Source organism: Neopelma chrysocephalum, unplaced genomic scaffold, assembly GCF_003984885.1.
Source record: "Neopelma chrysocephalum unplaced genomic scaffold, ASM398488v2 Primary Assembly neopelma1_265, whole genome shotgun sequence".
In the NCBI taxonomy this organism is placed as follows: Eukaryota; Metazoa; Chordata; class Aves; order Passeriformes; family Pipridae; genus Neopelma; species Neopelma chrysocephalum.
The window spans coordinates 53,969-73,836 of NW_020897927.1; the positions used below are offsets into that span (position 1 = coordinate 53,969).

The window sequence follows — 19,868 nt, forward strand, 5'->3', positions numbered from 1 at the left end:
ACAAGTTCCACAGGGCAGCGGGCGGGAGGAAGGGGAGGAGTTGGCAGCGAAGGAGGAGTCTTGCTCACTCCGCGTCCGAGCTTCTGTGTCCGATATAGGGGCAAATCAGCCTCCGAAAGTATCGGGGCGGGGAGGACACCCCCTTCTCCAGCTCCGCTCAGCCAGGGTCAGCTCCCCGCCCACCTACTGTGGCCTCTGGGCTGCGGGGCCCGGGAGGACGCTGCCGCCCCTTCCCCCCCTCCACCCCGCCTTGGCTCCCTCCACTGATTTAACTCCCCTGAGCTGCTTGGATTTATCTCTGTCTCCCCCTTTTTTTTCTTTTTTGGGGCGGGGGGCAGTCTGGGGTGTGCCACATCCCAGAGAGTCCTGAACGCGCCGCTGCCTGCTGTGCTCCAAGCGAAATTCTCGAATCTTCTCATCATCCCCCCCCCCCCGCCCAGCCTGGCAGCAGCCCCCAAGATTTGCTTATGGGGTGAGTCCGGCCATCAGGAACTACAGCCCTGCAATTTTCCCGAAGGGAAGAGCATCCGCAGAGGGGAGCCAAGCGGAGGTGGCGGCCCTCGAGAATCGGGCCCCGGAGCTGGTGCCCCATCTCCCGGGAGATGACGCATCTTCAGAGAGCATCGTCCAAGGGCATCTTCTCTCCCCGCCTTTCCTCCCCCTCTCCCAGCACTCACCCTGCCAGAAGCAAATGCAACCTGACAGGGCTCGGCTATACCGCTGAAATATTTATACGTTCCCGCCTGGAAGTGCGGCAGCAGGATCCCAGATGTCCGGAGACCGTAACGCGCGCACACACACACACCCACACCCACCCACCCACACGCCCCTCCCCGCCCCCGCCCAGGCTGTGGGGGGTCCAGCCTGCGATATTCCCGCCCAGAGGCTTCCAGTCCCATTGAGCCCCCCAGCTGGTCCCGGGGAGGGTGGCCAGACCACGGCCAGACCCCGTGTCCGACAGCTCTCTGTCCCCACCCTGTACCTCTCCCGGGCAAGTGGGATCTGTGTCTCCATCCCTGATCGCCAGGATGGTGGCAGGGTAAGGTCCCTTACTTATACGCAGCAGGATCTGGGCGCAAGAACACCTCAGGGTGGGGGTCCAGAGTGATGCTGTGCACCCGGGCAATGCCACTGCCACTGCCCTGGGGCAGTTACCCTAAGCAGGGTCACCTGGGACCCCCACACAGCCATTCCAGGGCAGGGCAGGGGCTGGGTAGGGACAGAGCAGAGCAGGTTTAGGGGCAAGAGCAGGGGCTGTAGCAGGGGGAGGGCAGTGAAGGGGTTAGGGCAGGAGCAGGGGCTGGGGAGGAGCAGGTTTAGGGGCACAAACGGGCTGGGGCAGGGGCTGGGACAGGGTGCTGGTGTTGGTGCTGGGGAAGGGGCTGGGGCTTGAGCAGAGTCTGGGACATGGACAGGGGCTGGAGCAGGGGCTGAGCTGGGCCAGAGAAGGGCAGGGACAGGGGGAGGTCAGGGACTGGGTAAGGGACGGGAGCAGGAGTTTGGATAGGGACAGGGGTGTGGGATGCGGCAGGAGCAGGAGCTGGGACCTGCCAGGGGCAACAGCTGGGGTAGGACAGTACCTGGGGTAGGCTTAGGGGCAGGGACAAGGGCTGGGGTAGTCAGGGAAGGAAAAGGCTGGGCTGGGGCAGAGTCAGAGAAGGGCTGCGGTCGGAGCTGGGGCGGGAAGGGAAGGAAGCAGAGACTGGGGCAGGGGCTGGCGGAGGGAAGGGTTGATGCAGGGAAGGGAATGTCTGGGGCAAGGGCTGGAAAGGAAAGTCATGGGATGGGGAAGCGGCTGGACCAGGAGCAGGAGAAGGGAAGGACTGGGGCAGGGACTAGGACTGCGAAGGGAAGGGACGGGGCAGGGGCAGGAAGTCGGGGGGCCGGGCAGAGCCGGGGGGGCTGGGCACGGCTGGGGGCCGGGCTGGGCGCACCCGCCGGTCTCCGGCTGCCGCCGCCCCTGCCGCTCCCCCACCCCTGCCCCAGCCCTGCCTCCGTCTGTCCGCCCGTCCGTGGGTCCGTCCGGACACAGGTAGGGCTTCTCCTTCTCCGGGACGGAGCTGCCGGTGCCAGAGGGGCTGCCCCGGCACCCCGGTACCTGGAGCGGGGGTGGAGGGTCCCCCACGCGGAGATGCGGATGAGTGTGGTAGCGGGAGCAGCGGGACGAGGCAGCTCCCGGTGCGGCATCACTCCGGGAAGCGGGAGGGCGTGCACCCACCGACCCAGTCCCCCGTGTCCCCACCTCCCCAGGGGTTCCCCCCGTGCGCTGCCACCGCCCTGGCTGGGCGGCTCTTCGAGGCTGCTTGGAGTTTTCATTCCCTGGCTCCCAGCTTTGGGATGCTCCCTGGCTCTGCCGAAACAAGCCCGAAGTGCTGTCCCCACTTGGGGACAAGTGGGGGTCTCCAAGGGGAGCATCTTTCCAAACACCCCCACTCGCCACTGCAGGGAGAAGTGTGCATGGGGATGGGTGACGACGGGGATACTGCATGGCTTCTGGGAGGGAACATCCCGTGGGGTCCCATCAGTGTCAGTCTAGTGGGTGTTTCTGACCCCTGGCTACTGGTTTTCGTGTGTGAGCATCCACAGGGTCCCACTAGTGTCAGGCTGTGGTCATTTATGAGCCCAGGCTCCAGGCGTGCTGGTCACCGAGCACCACCAGTGCAAATACAGCCCCGGTGTATTTGCAGTGCCGGGGGGAGGAAGGGGTCCCAGGCCTCCCAGCTTCCCCTGTGGCTGGGCAAATCATCTCCTGGGAGCCCATTTCCCCAGCCAGGACTTTGTGTCCTTCCTCCAAAATTAGGATCATCATAGAATCATGGAATCACAAAGTGGTTTGGGTTGGAAGGGACCTTAAAGACCATCTGATTCTAACCCCCCTGCTATGGGCATGGATGCCACCCACTAGATCACTGGGCTGGTTCATCAGCGTGTGCCTCAAGGGAGCACATGATGCCCTGGGCTGGGGTTGCTGCCCCTCCCTACTGGACTCATCACCCCTCATCACCCCTATTCCACACGGAGCAGGCTCGAGGGGTCAGTTTATTCAGATCTTGATCCTGGGGCAGCATTTATTGCCCATCTCCTCCCAGTGAGTCCTCCCAGGGTCTGAGTGAGACCTTGCTGCCCCATCCTTGCAGCAGCCCAGCCCTGTGCAGCATCCTCCAGCATCGGCTGCGCTGCAGAGTGTCCCCACCCTGTGCGGATGCTGCGTGGCCCCCCGGGAATGCTGCAGAGCCTTGTGCTGCAGGGCATCCCCCCAGCCTTGTGCCCAGAGAACCCAGGACAGGTGGGGCAGCTCGGGACCGTGATGCCCCGGGGGCTCCCACGGTGCTCAGGGTGTGGGGTGGAGGTGGCACGGGGCAGGTGTCCCGGGATTTCCAGGCCTCCAGCTGCAGATGGTTCATGCTCTTCATCCTTGTGAGAGGAGAGAGCATCTGTGCGTCCTGAGGGATGCAGTAGCAAGGGAGAGGGTTGTCCTGGTGGGAGATACACCAGACACTGCACCCAGGGTCTTGGGTGGGCTGGGAGGTGGACAGCGATCCCTGCAGATGGAGGGGATGGATAGCAACGCCCAGTGCAGACTGTAAGGAAGCAGAGTGGAGATGGAGAACCCCGTGGGAGGTGAAGAAAGCACCCAAAAATCTCTGTGACCTAATCCGTGCTTTCTAGGAGCAATTCCACAGTGGCCTGTGGGAAGATGCGAGAGGGAAATCCCTGTCTGAGCTTGATTTAAACGTTCAGGGCAGGTCCATGTTGGTGCTGAAACTGCTGCCAGGCTGCTGGGGTGGGTCAAATGATGCTTGGCTCCCAGGGGAGAGCCCTGGATCCATGGGGCTGTGGCAGGAGGCTCCAGCCCAGGTTAGTGGGTACCAGTGTAACTCCCAGCACCTTTCCCTTTTCCTTACAATGGCCCCAGGAGAGCCTGGGCTTGTTTGGGGCCCTGCACAGGGAGGTTGGGCTGCTGCAGCCAGCCCTGCATGCATGGTGTCCCTGGATGGACCTTCACTCCCAGCTCAGGGCAAGGAGCATCCTTCATCCTCCTACCCTGTCCCAGCTCAGTGATGCTCATGCCCACGGGCACAGCCATGGGTTGAGGCTCCCACCTTTCCACATTGTAGAAATAGGTCCATTTTCATCAGGCTGGCAGGAAAGGTGGGTGCTGGCACCTCCCTGTCTGACTGCAAGGGAGAAATGCTCCTTGTAACACAGAAATTCTCACCCGTCCTCCACAGGCGCCTGTTTTCTATCAAGGAGGGAATATGAGATTTTCCAGCAGGCTGGTTCCCCCTATTTTGGGGAAAACCTGTCAAGACTTGGCAGATTGATCAATGGGGATCCCATCAGAACTATGGATAGTTGGCAAGTTCCTAAATGAAGCAAGGACTCAGGAGTGCAGGAATCGAGATCTTTCCCCCCAAAACAGCAAAACAAAGTGCTTTAAATTTTCCACCTTATTTTTTTTTTAGTTGCTTTTTCCCTTTGGTGAACCCCAAACATTGTCCTGTTTGCTGGGCAGGCTTTGTGATGGGACATGTGGCAGAGAAATGCCATTCCCCAGGAGGGGCATGTGTTTCCAACCCCATTTAGTCCAGCAGTAGCACTGGGGTCTCATGGCACGCCCCTCTCCCCGACCTTGCCAGGGGAGTGTTGGCATCACATCCACCAACCTGATGGGTGCACACAGTGGGGAAACTCATCGCTGACCAGAGGAGGAGAAAGGATCTGCAAGGGAGGGCAGCCAGCCAGCTTCTCCTAGGAAAGGGTTAATCCTGGAGCTCCAGCTCTGGTATCCTATTGCTGGCTGCTTTGGGTAAAAGCTTTTCTGGCTCTGTTTCAAGGGCAGCGGCTGGAGGATGACTCATGAATCCCTGCCACCAAGGAGCAAACTCTCTTGTCCCCACTTTCCCAGCACAAGGTGATGATTTCCTGAAAATCCAAGTGCCCCAGTGGGCTCTGGTCAGCTGGGTGGGGAAAAGCTTCATCTAGGACCTGCTTGTCCTTAGGGAATCCTTAGGGAATTGGGGTGATGACATCTCCAGCATGGGCGCTGGGCGATGCTGAAGCGCCTCTGTGGGTGTCCCCGGGATAGGGACCTGCTGTTAGGGCATCAGGTCACATTGTTTGGGGGCTGCTTTTGCCCCATAACAGCCTGACTCATCCCTTTATTCCCCAGGGAAAGAGCCACCTGCCCAGCTGCACCTCCACCTTCCCAACACCGCCAGATGTGCCTCCACGTTGTGCTGCGCAGGGAACTGACTCCGGGGGTAAGAAGGCAGGAATGGCCCCACCACGGGTCCACGGCTGTCCAGGGGACTCCTGTGTGATGGTGGCATGTTCCTCCCCGGCACAGGTCACACAGGCTGGTGGCAAGGCCATTCCAGACCGGCTCCGTGCTGCCAAGGGGTGGTGTGTGACCTCAACGGGCACGGGGACACCACCACCATGGTGCAGGAACATCAATGTAGGCATGGGGACATCACCACCGTGTACATGGGGGGCATGGGGACATCACCATGGCCACGGGGACACCATCACTGTGGGCATGGGGACACCACTGCCATGATCATGGAGGACATGGGGACACTGCTGTGGGCACGGGGACACCACCATGACCGTGGGGACATCATCGCTTGTGGGCACGGGGATATCTCTGTGGGCATGGGAACATGGGGACATTGTCACTGTGGGCATTTCCATGGGCATGGGGACATGGGGACACCATCACTGTGGGCATGGGGACACTGCTGTGGGCATGGCTACGTCGCTACCATGGTCTGTGGGGCACGGGGATACTGCTGTGGGCATGGAGATACAGCCATGGCGTGGAGCTGTTACCACCCTGGGCAGGGGTACATCACCACCATGGGCACAGGGGACACAGGGATGCCACCATGGGCATGAGGATACCATCAATGTGGGCATGGGGAAACCACCACCATGGGCACGGGGGGCATGGGAACACTGCTATGGGCACAGGGACACAATCACGGGCATGGGGACATCAACACTGTGGGCACAGGGGACGTGGGGACATCACCATGGGCATGGGGACATAATCACTGTGGGCACCACCATGGGGTAGTCCCCTTTTATCCAAGTGATGTTGGGAAGCTGGATGATCTGTGATGAGATCCCTGCTACCTGTTGTGCTCCTAAAAGGATAAAAATGAGGACTTTTGGTGATGACAGTGGGTGAGGGCATCCAGGGAACGTCTCCTCCCTTTTGTGCAGGCAGAAAACTGAGGGCTTGGAAGAAGTTTTGAGGTTTCAGGGTGGAATTATTTCATGCCAGGCAACCTAATCCATCTCTGGAGTGACCCTGCTCAGGGCAGGAGCTGGACCAGAGACCTTCAGAGATACTCACTCACTGTGCCTCTGTATTTCCTTAAAATGAGGAAATGATTCCCTATTTAAAGGCTTTTACTGGGTTGATAACATGAAGGCAATGGTTTTGGGACCCCAGAATATCTGGGAAACAATGCCCTTCCCTGTGATGGTGTGTCTCCATGGGGCAGGCAAGCCTCTCCATGGGGGTTTCCTCTTTGACTCAGTTTCCCCACCTGGAAAACGTGTTTTCCTGGGGATCCCTGAGGAAAATTTTGGGATTTTCCCAAAATTCCCCCTCGAGGACATGGGGATGGATGAGTGAGGCACTTCAGTTGCCTGTTTTGACCGCACAGCTTGAGTGGCCGTGGTCCCCAGGGACACACCAATAGCTCACTCTCTCTCTCCCAGGACATTCCCTTGCATGTGCCAGGGAGGTGTGGTTCCCCAGGGAAGGGGCAGAGTGATGCTGTGCCATGCTGAGGGGTGTTACACCTCATCCAGGGTTTCACCAAGCTCTGCTGGCCATCTGTGCTCCTCCATCCAAGAACCAGGGTGCAGTCCATACCCAGATGCCACACATCCCAGCCTGTATGTTCTCCATCCTTTCCCTGGGTTGCAGCATTCTCCTTCCAAGCATTTCTGAGAGCTATCGTGCCTGTCCTCATCAGCTCTCCCACCTCAGAGTTTTCTGAGTGGAGCTGATGATATCTGGTGAGACATTTATCCCTTGAGAGCACGCAGGAGGAGTTTTCCAGCCCTTAAGCAAGGGAAGAAAGAAAGGATGAAAGGATAAAACAACACAGCCCAGAAGAACAGGGGGTGGCACCAAATTTGCTGATCTCCTCGCTCTCCGTGGCCTCTGGTGCAGAAGGAAAATGAGGTGGAGAGAGTTGGCTGCTTGTGGATGGCCCCAGGAGCAGGCCCAGGGTGTGTGTCCTTGGGCTGACCTCTGTTTTGGGGTCTTCTGGGCAGAAACACTCTTCTGAAGGACGCAGGGTCAGCGTGGCTGTGGGTGATGTCCCTGGTAGGATCTGCTGTGGGTCTCGGCGCTGACACAAGTGCTGTGATATCAGCACGTTACATCACTCCTAATCCTTTTAGAGGGAGCGTGTTTGGTTCTCCAGGTCCCATCCTGAGGATCTGAACTAGCCCACTCCAATGGACCTAATCCTTCTCCAACAGTGAGGAAGGACCAGGGATTCCTCTGTGCGTGGTTTGTCTCCTGCCGCTGGCTGCTTCTCCGGCTTCCTGTGCCCACCAAGGACCTCTCAGTCTTGAAGAAGCTTCAGCCTTTTGTGTCTGGGGAGCACTTTGGAAGTTTTAAGAGCTCACCAGATGTGGTTTTCCTCAAGGACACACCAGCTGCCGTGTCTCCCTGCATAGGGCACCTAAGGCTTAGCTTGCTGGGACCTGTGTCTGCTTGTCCCCAAACCAGGCCTCCAGCAAGTACCCAAAGCCCCAGCGCTGCCTCCTCTGCCCTCAGGGATGCTGGGAGCCCTCTGGGACCCCTGCTGGGTTTGCCTTTGCCTGAGGAGGGAGGAAAAGGTGGAATGTCAAGCTTCCCCCCCTCGCCAACCGATTTGTCCTCTAGGAGATTAGTCCCTTCCCTGGCTTAGGGGGGGATTTGCAGCTGCTCCATCTGCTTGAACCCAGCGGGTCAGCGGGTGCCAGGGAGGAGCAGCCAGAGCCCAGCTGCTGTTTCCTCTCCCAGGCATCCCAGGGAAAGGGTTGCACCCTGTTTTGGGCATTTCTGGCTATATCTGTTGGAAAGGAGCAAAAATCCCTGGAGCAGGTGAAAGTCCTGCTTGGAATGGGGTTTAAACTCAAGAGTGTTGCTGGAGCTGATGAAAACCATGTGGAGGAATGGCGGGTTTTTTAAGCTGCTTTTTAGGCTGGTGGAAAGCCTTGAGGATGCTTCAGGAAATCCCCTTTCATCCAGGAGAGTCCCAAGGAGATGATTTCCCTCTAAATCCATTTGGCCTTTGGGAAAGCAGGCAGGCGGGTGGGGAGGAGAGCGTTTCAGTGTGGATTTTCCCACACTGCTGGGGATGTGGGGGGAAATGGGGGTGTTTGCTGGCTCACAAGTACTTTCAGAGCCAGGTTTTCCCAGGGGGGAAAACTGGGAGGCAATAGGGGCAGTACAGGGCTCTCCCTTCTCCTGCTCTGTCGCTCCCGTCTTGTCACCAGGCACCAGTTGAAGGTGATGGGTAGCGAAGAGGCTGGAGGTGAGTTAGGAAAGAGCTGGTGACAAGTGGGCTTAGGGAGGCTGGATTTATAGGGACTGACTGAACTAGGTTTGTGGAAGCAGCGGGAGGGAGCTGCTGGGTGATGCTGGGTGCTGGGGCATTGCTCAGTGCCATCCGACTCCCAGGATGTGGGGACCGTGGGGACGCAGCAGCCCAGGCTCAGATCCCAGCCGAGAGCAAGTCTGATATGCTGCTGGACCCAGGAATGTGCTCCCTGCCATGCTGCTGCCTTTTCATCCGGCACGGGGCCACATGGGACCCTGCCAGACCCCTCCCACCTCCCAGAAAGCACCAGTTTCTCTTCTAACCTGGCAGAAAATCACAAATAGGGGAGATTTGGGCAGCGTAGATGAGATGCTGAGATTCCAGCGCCGTCCCCATCCAGCTGACCCACCCCTGTGGAGCCTGGGGGTGACCGGTTTCAGCCCCCCATCTCCGTTTTCCTTCCCTTGCTGTTTCGCCCGGAATACCGATGGAGGCTGCCAGGTGTCAGCTCGGAAATCTTTTAACTTTACCTCGTCTCCCCAAATGGACAATGTCTCCGCTCATTAGGTACCCGCCCAGGGGGCAGATGTCAGCTCCGCTCATGGCTTTTCTCAGCTCATCTCTGCCCAGGCTCTTGATGGCTCCGGAGCGCTCAGGTCCCATCACGTCACTCCGGCTCTGCCCCCGGGGCCGCCCGCTCTGCCTGCCCGGCGGCACCTCATCCCCGACCCCCGCCCCGGCCTCGCTGCCTCCCCCTCTTCACCAGTGGGGTTTTCAAGGATTTTTATTTAAAAGGCTGGAAAATCACGGGCACCAGTGGCACGTGTGTGTGTGTGTATGTGCGCACGCAGAGCTGGAATTGGTTTTCCTTGCCCAGGCAGCGCCTGGGAGGAGAAGCCAGCTCTGAATCAGGTCTGCCCTTTGAGGCTGATGCATCCCGACAGCTTGTTCACTGGGACATTAAAATCATTGCCTCTGTCTGCGTAAAACACCCGGGAAGGCGGATGATGGGAACGCAGGTCAGGGGAGGATCGTTCTCTCCCCTGCACCGCGAGCGGCGGCGCTGAAAACCCCAAACAGCAGAACAAAGCAGATCCTGCTGCATCCCAAATGGATGGAAGCAGGGTCCTCTCCAACATGAAGGGGGCTGGCAGCCTGGGGGGGGCAACGCAGATGGAGCCATCTCACTAATGTTCCTGTCTATAGGGTGTGCTATAGCTCAGGGTTTGGTGATACGGTGGGAGAACATCCCCATCCCATCCTATCTTGTCCCAGCCCCATCCCCATCCCGTCTCCATTCCATCCCATTCTATCTCATTCCATCCTATCCCATCCTGTCCCCACCCCATCTCATCCCATCCCATCCTATCCTGTCCCAGCCCTGTCCCCATTCCATCCCTATTCCATCACATCTCATCCCATCCCAGCATTGCCATCCCATTCTCATTCCCATCTCACCTCATCCCATCCCTATCCCATCCCATCTCATCTCATCTGATCTCATCTCATCCCAGCCATTCCCATTCCCATCCCCATCCCATCCCAGCCATCCCTCACCACTGCACAGCATTTCTTCCCAAAGACCTGGAATTTTCCCTGGAGAGTCACAGCAAAGCCAGAGGTCAGCTCCTAGCTCTCTGTGCTTTCTGTGGAGCTTGGACATCACACAGGTACCCAATGATCCCAGACATCCCAAGGAAGGTTCCCAATGGGCATAAACAGCCAAGAACTCACTGGTGAGGGTAAGCTGAAGCCTTGAGTTTGTAGGAGAGGCAGGGTGGGTGTTGGAACAGGCTTTGGTATTTTTGGGAAGTGGGAGTGGTATGGAGAAGGGGATATGGGAAAACCTGCTGGTATTTGGGATGGTAGAATAGGGCATCCTACCGTTCCTGAGCAAAAGCAGGGATTTTTCACAGTCCCGTAGGACCAGGCATGGGACCTGCTCCCCCATGGAAGTACCTGTGAGCTCACCTTGGAGGCTGAGCATGAGCAGAAAGCACACACAGTCCCTTCAACTTGGCATCCTGTTGATGCCATGTGGTCAAACCCTCTTTGTAGAAGGTTTGTCCATGTCTCTGTGTTTCCTCCTTTCCCATCCAGGACTAAATTCCTTATATCCTCAGCTGCTTTTACCTGGAAGCAGTAGGTGGGATTTGCTGGGATCTGGATGTTCTGCTGTTCAGAAATTACTCTTTCAGCATCCTGAGTGACTCTTGTGAACACTGCTGACCAAATTTCCTGATGGGACATAGTCCATGAAAGCCAGCAGGCAAGCTGGCCATGCAGGGATGGAGCCGTGCTCTCCACCACCATGGATCAGGAGATGAAAAGCTTTTGGTGGGATAAGCTTGCTGGTGCCTCTCCCAGCACCAGTGCGTGCTTCACTGAAGAGAACAACCAGGAAAAAAATATAATTTACCCCTTGACTTGTACTCTCAGGGCAGATACAAACTGCAGGGGCTTTGGCCATGCTGGAGAGAGGATTTGGGAGTTGGTAGGGAGGATGTTGGTCCACCAGCAGCCCAAATGTTTCTTGTCCATCTCATGATGCCTTTTAAGACAGTTCCTGAGTGTTTTGCACTGGTCAGTGATGAGCAAGGAGCCACTGTTGTGCGATGTGGGGACACAGGCAGCTGACACAGATCCACATCCACGTCTGCTGGGTGGCTGTGCCCATCAGAAGCTTCTGGAAGCAACCCCACTGGAGATGTCAGAGGATGCCTGAAGCTGCCATGGCCAAAATGTGCTTTGCAGTGCTGAGGTTTCTGCTTGGAGGCAACTTGTGGGTTACCTGAGGATCAGTCTTACCCGTGCTGGAAGTGAGGTTGTCCCAGCATGGCACCAGTCCTCTGGGAGACACAGGTGCAGGTGACCTGCACCTTAATCACAGGGAACACCACGTGGGTTCAGGACTGTGGGTTCAGGATCATGGGGTCATGGCTGGGATCTCACCCTGCAGCCTGTGGTGGAAGAGTGGAAGGAGTGTAACATAAGAAGGAGCAGAGCTGCTGGGAGATGGACCAAGATTTGATTAAGAAAACTGCTGGCGTTCCTTAATGCTGCATTCCCTGGTTGCTTAAGCCTTGGCTTGGGATAAACTCAAACCTATGACCTGAAAGACAAATACAATCTCTTCCCCCGTGAATTCGTGGGCTGTGGGTTGTTGCTCTATGCCCACACTGGCAGTGGGGAGAAGGCTTGGGGTTTCCTTGCAACACCTTGTCCTTCCAGCATCCTGGATCCTTGCCTGAGCCCCCTTGTTCATGGGTAATGTTGATGAAGCTGGTGCAATGGTCAGGATTCCTCCTCCTTTTTCTCAATCCTGAAATCAGTGACCAGCAATTTGTACCGATTGGAATAAAACAATTACCGAGGTTTCCTCTGTTCCGGGCTGATTTGCCTTTGTGCTTCCCCGTTCCTCATGTTGCCCTCGGCCACAGCAGCAGTGCTGGCAGGATGCTCTTGTGCATTCTGGGGAGGGGGGGGGGAACCGGCTGGGCACCTCAGGCTGTTGAGATGTGCTGTCTTCCAGATCCTTCCCTGCCACCTCCACTGCTGACCCCCAGCCCCACGGGATCCCTGGCCTGTCCCTGCGGCTCCTCCAACGGTGAGTCACACTTTGGGTTTTCCATCTCTTCCAATTTGTTTTTTTTTTTTTTGGCCAGAGTCCACGGGGAAGGATGTTACAATTGTGACAGTTAGTGGGATTCAAAATTTATTTGGCTTGTGTAGGTTCAGTGGAGAGGAGTGAACCCTGAGGAATCTCAGGGTCCGTCCTGGGATGTGTCCTGATTGCGGGTGACACCAGCTGGGGACGCAGCCGCTACCTTGGAGGACATGGAGAGACCTATAGGATGTTTTAGGGAAAAAACATGGAATTCTGAGGACAGCTGGTCACTGAAAGAGGCTGTGTAGTCTCCATCCTTGGAGGTTTTCAACCCCCAAAGGGATAAAGCCCTGGGCAACCTGCTCTGATCTTAGTGCTGACACTGCTGTGAGCATCAGCAGGACTGAAAACTGACCTCAGGAGGTCCCATGGGCTCCCCTCCCACTGCCAGGCTCCTTCCCATAGCAAGGAAGTGCCCAGGTCACTGGGGACGAGCACAGAGGTTGCTGAGTCACCAGGAAGAGGAAGATTTTCCCTGTTAATACACAAACTGCCTCGGCACATTTAAGAGCAGCGCCAAGTCCAAGCAAGGAGTGGAGTCTGCTGCTCACCCACCCTACTGCCTAGGGAATATTTTAGGCAATGGAGAGACTTTCCTGCCCTCTGGCACTCGATTTATTAGCGGCTCAGGCTGCTCCATTGATTGTATTGACGGGTAGTGCACGCCCCAGTTAACTTATTGGGAGCAGCAGCACAAATACAGCAATAAAAATAACCTGGCACCCCATGTCACTGAAACGTGCTGGATGATTTCCATCACAGTTGGATTTCTGGGTGAAGCACACCCCTGGCTCGTGCTCCCCCTCCACAGCAGGACCACTGGGCTGTGTTCACCTGGGGGGTCCCAGGCATCCCCTCCTCCACAGAGCAGCGCTTTGGATGATTTCACTTGATGGACGCTGAGGATCTACCCAAACCTGTTTGGAATGTAGAGAAAAATATTAGGTGGGGCTTACCTGCCTCAAACACAACCTGGAGGTGATGCTCCTGATCATTTTGCCCCCACTCCTAAACCCAACCTATGTTTTACTTCTCTCTGAAATTCACATTAAGCAGCTGTTGGGTGTCCTTCCTCTGTGCCGTGCTAACCTCTGCCATGTCCTGGTCTGCAGGCCCAGGCCGTGGACTGCTGGGTTCCCCACCCCAGCACTCAGCATGCCCTTTTCTGGTGCAGCCAGACCCTCCCAGGAATCACTCTGGAGCTCAAGGCCATCCTGCAGGGTAAGGTAAGGTCAGTTCAGTCTCTTTCAAAATCAGAGCATTCCAAAATGGTTCGGGTTGGAAGGGACCTTAAAGACTGTCTTGTTCTACTCCCCTGCCATGGGCAGGGACACCTTCCACTAGACCAGGTTGCTCCAAGCCCCGTCCAACGCAGCCTTGAACAGTTCCAGGGATGGGAGAGCCACAGCTTCTCTGGGAAAATCCTGGAAAGGATCTTTGCAGCTCCCTTAGGCTATAAAACAGGGAGGATGCTGGGCCTCTCTCATGCATCTCTGCAGGTCTCCCATCCTGCTGTCTCTGCCTTCGCTGCCTGCTTTCCACCACGTTGGTCATTCCATTAAAACCAGCTAAAGAGCTAAGCTGGGAAGTGCATAGGCAGGGTGATTTTCATCAGCCACTCTGCTTTTGTGACTAAAATAGATCCGTGTTGGCCCGGGGCCATCGTGTTGTCCCAGGCATCGACTGGCACGAATGGATGGCGGGGCAACATTTTCCATTAGCGAAGAGGAGGACACACGTCTCCGGGGGAGAAGACAGCTCCATAAAGCAGAAATGTTGTAGAGACAGACAAATCCACCTCTCTTTTCTCCGTTTTTCCTTTTAAAAGTGTCAGTTATTCCTGTTTTCTGCACATAAAACCCTGGGAGAGACTGGCCAGAGCAACACCCTACACCTGCGACAGGATGGTGTGTTTTAGAAAAGGGGAGGTTTCTCAGAGGAGCCGCAGGTGACCCAGTAAGGTGTAGCAAGGGTAGAACTTGCCAAAAAAACTGTGAGGAGGTTTATCCGTGTTCTGGTGATGTGGGGGGTACTGGTTATGTCCGGTCATGAGGTCTCTGTCTGGAGCTCCAGCTTGCTATGGGCATCCTCTTACAAACACATCCATCTGTAGAGGGATTTTTGGGGTGGAGGGTGGCCTGAGAGCCATGAGCTGAAGGAAGGATGCACTTGGGAGTGCATCCCTGGAGGTCCCTGTCTCTTCCCTGCTTACTGGCATAGCAAGTCTTGGGGAAGGTATTCCCCATCACCAACCCCAGGAAAACTGGGACATGTCTTTTCCGGGGCAGCTGAGTGTCCAGTCTGGGACCAAGTCTCCAAACTGTCCAGCCAAGTGCATTTTATTCTCTGGCTTTAGTGAAGACACTTTTTTGCAATAAGTGGTTATTAAAGTTATTGTTCATTTGGGTGAACATCATAACATCCTGCAGCTCTCACCTCCCTCCAGGAAGTTATCTGACATAATTTTTCTACCTTCTCATGATCCCTGTCCAACATCCCATCTCTTCTCCCAGGCCTGTGTCCGGGCCCCTCTCCCGTATCCACAGGTGGGAGAGAAACCTGGTGCCTGTCCAAGCCCCCCTCAATGCTGTGTCTTGGATTTCTTGCCCCTTGGGATTTCATCCTCGGAACTCAAGACTGAGACTCTGTGTGTGGTACCATGACTATTTTATAGAAAAACTCCAGGTGGGAGGGACACCTGGAAGAACACATGATGGGATTCTTGGAGTTGTCCTGTGCCAGGCCAGGAGCTGGACTCGATCCCTGTGGATCCCTTCCAACTCAAGTGTATTCTTGGAGTCTGTTTTTGGAGACCACTTTACACTGGGAAAACTACTGCTACTCCATCTCCCATCCATGTGGTGGGGTGAGCGGTCACTGCTGATGCTGGAAGCTGGAGATGCTGTGGGGTGCTGGGGTGGGAATTGCCTATTCCAGCCAGGGAAAAGGCTGTGACACGAGGCTGCAGCGTGGTGATGGGGCCGTGCTCTCCAGTGGCAAACCATTTCCCAGTTTGACCCTTCTGCTTAATCTGAACTTGAAGGTGAACGAGCAGAGCTCACTCATCGATCCGGGAGGCGGCTGGTGAGCGCCATGCCCTGCGGAGGGCTCAGCCCCAGCGCCAGCTCCCGCTCTCACCCTGTTTTTTCCTGCCTCCCCTTCACGCCTTTCCAAAGCCATCAGTCAGAGTGTGGCAGCCCAGGCCACCGACCTTGCTGGGGGCCAGGGGGACAACATATAGGTCCCTGCAGAGAGCTGCCCCGCTGTCTGAAGGGCTTCTCCCAGCTGCCACCGCCACCTCTCCGCTGCCGGTAAGCGTGGCATCTGCCTGCCATCAGCTCGGGGGCGCGGGGAGGCACAGGACAAGGCAAAGGTGTTGCTGCCCATAGTGCCAGGAGTCGTGTTTTTAGCAGGTAGTGACATTATCTGCCAAGCTGTGCGCTGACTCTCCTGGTTTAAGGGGTCTGATGTCTTAACACGGGCGAAATATAACTTGAAGCATCTATGCGCCGCTCTTAAGCTTTAGCTAAAATGCCATATAAACTGCCAAATTGTATTTTTTTGGCCCCTTGGGAAGCAAAACCTCATTTTAGGTTAGAAACTTAGAATTTGTCTTGCTTAATACGTAAAAAGCTTGGGTTTTGGGGAAAGGAAGATGATGTGCCTTCCCTTCACGTCTTCCGTGCTTTAGCCACAGATCTTTTTTCCCCGCAGCTGAAAATAACAAACCATTTTAATCTAAGTATTGCTTGTTCTGATCTTTTAATCCAGCTTGCTTTCTATCGGCACAGCGGCCTGAAATGATTTATCCGCCTGGCTCTCTATTATATAATTATTGGGAAGATTACTGGGGAGCCAGCTTTAGCTGGGCATCCATCGCTGGGGAAGGAGGACGGGGCTGGAAGGTGGGGGGGGGCGGTCACAGAATCACAGAATCGTGTAATGTTTTGGGTTGGAAGGGGCCTTAAAGATCATCTGGTTCCAATCCCCTGCCGTGGGCAGGGACACCCTTCACTAGACCGGGTTGCTCAGGTTTCATCTCTCCCTTTGCACCTTGGCGATTGGAAAATATGGGAAAGGGAAACAGCAAGCTGAATGCTTTGAGCTGGGTCTAGTTTGCATCTGAGTATGGAAAGTTTCTCCCTCAATCGATATTTGTTGGAATTAAATTGCTCTGGCTGGTAGCTGGAGAAGCACGACCTTCCAAGCCAGAGAGGATTTGGGTGAAACTCTGCACTTCTTTACCCTTTTTGGGGCATTTTTTTGGCTGTACTTGCGGTTTTGGGAACAGCATGGTGAGGCAGTCCATCCTTGGGAAGAACCTGGAATTAGGGGCTGTGCTCCTGATGCCTTCCCATCCCCGTGCAGAGCTGTGGAGGGGGAACATCTGCAAGGAAGAACCAACATCTGGGACGGTGGTAGCGCTAAGAAGGGATGGAGGTGGCCATGGCTGTTTCACCAAAGCCCAAGCTCAGCTGGATCTCCAAGAAGCCTTAAGTGTTATGCCTGGATAAGAAGGGCTTGAGCCCTTGGGTGATGGGGTGGCTGCTCTGCAGAAGTGACATCACTGACATCCAAGGGCTGATGCCAGAGGTAGATTCCCTTGGAGCTTTCCACTGGCAGAGGAGATGAACGGGTGTATCACTGTCATGGCACGGTGGCACAGCCAGGGGTAGGCACAGCCACGTGGAGACTCGGGTTGCCAGAAAAATGCAGCTTCTAACTGCTGTGAACCTGTGGGCTTGACATATGATGGAAAAAAACACAAGAATGTCTGGGGCTCAAAAGTTCCTTTTCCTTTCCCCAGACTGAATGTCTGGGCACCGATGGGCTGGTACCTGCACTGAGTAAAGGACAAGACATCCTTGGCCTGTGGACCAAAACTGGGATGTGGTGGCTTAGAACTGGGACAAGGAGAAACTTGCAGTACCAGTCAAAATCAGGAGTTGGGAGCTGTGGCTTGGTCTTCCTTGCTCTGCAAGGTCTCAGGGACCTTTATGGGGCAGAACGTCCCCAGAATTGTGCTGTGTTTTGGGCTTGGGGAGTGTTTATGGGGGCACATATTGAAATGCTCTTTGAGGCTGGCATGGCCACGGGGCAGTGGGAGCAGGAGATGCCCACCTGGAGAACTCTGGGATGTGCAGGCAGGGCTTCAGCCTGGTCCTTCCCACTGTGCTGCTGCCTCTGAGATGGAGGGTTTAGCAGAGCCCTCCTCTCCCTCCCAGAGGCTCGGTCTCTGGAGTGGGTGGGCAGGCACCCTACAAAGCATGCCCAAATTTCCCCCTGCACACAGGCAGTGCACTGGTGCTCATCTCATGCCGAGCTCCTTCCTCCTTCATGTTGGAAGCATTGGCTGGTTCACCCTCATCGCCTTGAGGCATCCAGATTTACTCAGTGGCCTTTAAAAAAATAATAAAAATAAATAAATAAATCAAAGCCCATGAAATGACGAGAACATCAGCAGTGGGTGCATCCCCCTTTCTTGCAAACCCAGGGATTTGGGAGAAAATAGGTCACGTGCCCTTCATCCCGAGCCACGTGGTGGATCTCCCAGGGCCAATGAGGTTGGGAGCCCTTCTGCGCCGAACGGCGGAGTAAAAAAAAAAAAAAAAAAAGAATCACTGGGATGTTTTTTCCCCCTGTAGCATTTTTCATCCTTTCCAAACGTGAAAAGACTGGCCATCTGTCTGGACCCCCCTCCCGCCAAATCGGCACGAAAGCGGCTCTTTGGGGAAGGTAAGGAGATTTAAAAGATTGTCTTGGTGGAAGACCACCCGCTGCGGGCAACTTTTCCTACCGGTGGAAATCAGGGAAGAACCATGGAACGAGTTGGGTCTAGGGCTCTGGTGTGGGTCGGAAGAGCTTTGAATGCTTAAGAGCAGTTTTAAGTGAATCTCATGTAGAGGAAATTTAAGTCTGTGGCGGAGGGAGGTGGGATTGTGGGAGACATCAGAGCGTGAGCAGCGGGGTTCCCTTAAGTTAGCGGCTGCTCCCCAAGTCTGTCTTAGGAGATGTTTGCAAAATATCATTGGTAAATTACTTTGCTGAACATCGTTTGCAAATTTTGACAAATATTGTTGCGAATTTGTTTTGCAAAATTTTAGTTCTCGTAGTATGTGCTTTATTTTAATTAAATTCCCTTTTACCTGTGTCTGGCAGCTAACGTCAAAGATTGTCCCCCTGTATAGGGAAGAGTCCATCCCTGCCTTAACCAGACTATCCAGCTATTCCTAAATTCTGTGATTTACAGCTCAGGCTTTGGACAGTGTCATTTGTGTATGCGCTTGGGTGGGAATGGCACAAATGGAATTGCCTTCAAGAAACAGATACTGAAATAACAGACATGATAATCACATCTTAGTCTGGCAACGTAATAAAACCCCCAATTCTGATTCATTTGATTTTTACCTTCTGCTTTCATTTCCATTATTTTTAAAGTATCTTTATTTTTTGATTCCATTCTATTACCAGTATTTTAAAAAATATTTTGATTTTTAATTCCATTCCACTTCCATTAATTTTTAATTTTAAAAACAGTTTTATTTCTTAATCCCATCCTATTTCCATTCTTTTTTTTCCTTTCACCGGGGAAATTTGATTTGTAGAGAGGAATATCCTTTAGTGTGATGCTCGCTTTGTTCTCTGATACCCCTCAGATACCCATTTTCCTCAGGAAACCTAAATTCCTGATATCATCACATTTCTGTTGCATTTTCTTTGGTTGCATCTTCACTTTATAAGTAGAAAAATTAAATATTAGTTGCAAAGGTCATAGAGGACTTAAAAGCTGTTGAAATCAATCCCGAAGTATCATCTCATTCTTATAAAGGGAAAATAGTCTTGGGTATATTTTTCTCATAACCTGAGTTTTCTGGAATAATTTTAATGTGAGCCATCTTAGAAAATCTGATTTTTTTTAGTTGGAAGTCACGTCCTGCTTAAAAATAAACAAGAAACAGTGGATCAAAGACGTTGTGTTTAAGTTTCCATAAAATGATTGACCTTTGTTTTGACAGATGCAAGGACAGATGCTGGGCTGCATTTTGATACAGAAACCCAACCCTGAATTAAAAAGAAAAGGCATTTTTTCCTAATAGCTGGGGTTTTGCTCTTAATACAGAATTCCAAAATAATTCGGTAATATTTTCGAAGCTCTTAGTTTCAGACTTCCCTCCTTCTTTTGTAGATTCATTTATATAAATATTTTTGGTGTTCTCAGATACAACAGCAAATTTTTCTTCTTGGGAAATAACTATAAAAAATGTTCTTTTAATCTTGCTGAATTAAGAGGACATTTATTCCCAAAGAAAAAATGGTCATTTGGAGCGGGGAAAAAAAGGCCAGAAGGAAAAATCCCTCTTTAAATGCTTTCAACATTATTTTGATTACTTCAAAATGTCATAAGGAAGCTGCGGGAATTTAGCACGTAGGATGAGGAAAGAGGAATGTCATCGGGATTGGTGGAGGACCAAGTTTGGGGTGGCAGCAGAGGGGACCGGGGGGCAGGCACGGGGAGATGCCCACCCCTCACCTCGTGGGACTCTCCGCTGGTTCCCTCCTTGCCTCGGTGGTCCCAGAACTGCTTTTCTCAGGGGATGACTTTTTTTTTCCCCAGGCACCCTCTTGGAAAATGGGTGTTTGCC

At 54.2% G+C, this 19,868-nt stretch overlaps 1 protein-coding gene across 22 annotated transcripts in view; it reads left to right on the forward strand.

Annotated features, from left to right (window-relative positions):
• Positions 1 to 51: 51 nt before the first annotated feature.
• The window catches only part of PCBP3 (poly(rC) binding protein 3), a 57,754-nt gene continuing 37,937 nt past the window's right edge, over positions 52 to 19,868 (forward strand). For 19 of the 22 annotated variants that reach the window (XM_027704290.1, XM_027704312.1, XM_027704299.1 and 16 more), the window contains exons 1-4: positions 1,917 to 2,032; positions 5,174 to 5,264; positions 12,091 to 12,165; positions 13,338 to 13,451. The gene's annotated coding sequence lies outside the window, so the exon portion shown is untranslated. Of the gene's footprint in view, positions 119 to 1,916; positions 2,033 to 5,173; positions 5,265 to 5,357; positions 5,462 to 12,090; positions 12,166 to 13,337; positions 13,457 to 19,868 lie in introns of those variants that run through there. The other 3 variants (XM_027704291.1, XM_027704292.1, XM_027704294.1) reach the window with 3 other exon arrangements.